Genomic DNA, 1,555 nt, shown 5'->3' with positions numbered 1-1,555 from the left:
ACTGAATTTGAATATAATTTTCATTTTTTCCACTTTCAAATCGAAAAAAAAAAAAAAAAAAAAAATAGGGATGGTGTGCCGCTGGGCCCCTTAAATCTGCAAAGCCTTGAAGTTTTTAAAATTATCCTTTTACTCATAATTATGCCCGCTTATATATTTTGTGCAAACTAACATTCATAAAAATAATGGTTTATTATCTACTGATTACGGTAGCTTGTGACGTATTAAAAATTCGAACCATGAAAAACAAATAAGCTTAAAACAATCATTAATTTTAATAGTCTTTTTGCATGTACAGTACTTTTAAAATCAATCAAGAGGTTTTTGCTTTTCTCCTCTTTTTGGATTTCACTTTTGTCTAAGTAATATTGCGACTACACTATTGTGAGTGGAAATGCCGTCTAATCTACGATCAAACAGGACTAGGGAGATAGGGAGCACACAAAATATTAGTTAGCATTTTGATTTCACAATAAAGGTGATTTACTGAATTTATCATTACCAGGAAAGCAAAATAACCGGGGGGACAGGGAGGGACTTGCACAATTTTGGAAAGTAGATCACCTCAGCCCCACCATGGTTGGGGCTGAGGAAAGAAAATTTATGATTATGACACCTCTAGATTGCCGGAAATGGCACTCTCAGACCTAAATCCTAATTATAATTTTCCTTTGTTTTTTCCATTTAAAAAATAATAATTTTGAAAAATTTAGGGTTGGCTCGGCCCCACTTGAATCCGCCACTGATTACTATGACGTCATTGCGAGATTGCGTCAACGTAACATGTCCGTGTCAAAGGCTGTATAATTATTGTTTAATAATGGCTATATAAAATTCAATTGACTAACTATAATTTTTTTGAAATTAAGAAAAACAGTAATCCTGTGTATGTAGAAAATATTAAACACTAGTATATACGTACGGGTCATAATAATATACAAAAGGAATAAATCGTTAATAGTAAAAATTGTGCCCTTTTGAGTTTGTAAAAATATTGGCCTAATAAGTATACACGCTTCCAATTTTAACAATGTTCAGTACATTGTTTTCACAATAAATTTAGCCTCTGATAACTGCTGCACCGACAAAATCGATCTAGTGGTTTCTGAGATGGTTACGAAATGTATGCACAATTGCGTTTTTACACTCGGTTTTGGTCCGGAAAATACGTACCGCACTTGGAAAAATGAAAAGACAAAATTCATGAGTCATGCGTAATTTTTATTCTTTCCATTCACTTTTAAAAGTGGGGTTTTAATTATAGAAGATTGGTGAAAAGTGGGGGGGACAATCGATATGATGTCCCCACTACTTTGAAAAGTGGGGGGACGTGTCTCCCTGTCCCCCACCGATCGACGCCCATGCTGATGAGGCCTGGAAGACCGAAACGGATCCGTCTGCAGATATTGGGATTCCTTCCAGTAGAGTTTAGTTTATTTTGTCATTCTGATCGGATTTTCTCTACTGTTCCGTTTTAATTTTAAATTGTTTTGCATTATGTGGCCGTTTGCTGTTTTATGGGTTTTTCCCATTTGCCTTTTTAAATTTATATATA

This window comes from Anneissia japonica, unplaced genomic scaffold (assembly GCF_011630105.1).
Source record: "Anneissia japonica isolate Jap-2015-1 unplaced genomic scaffold, ASM1163010v1 scaffold1606_len605190_cov180, whole genome shotgun sequence".
Lineage (NCBI taxonomy): Eukaryota > Metazoa > Echinodermata > Crinoidea > Comatulida > Comatulidae > Anneissia > Anneissia japonica.
The sequence above is the reverse complement of the archived record's forward strand: the minus strand, read 5'-3'. Positions refer to the sequence as shown.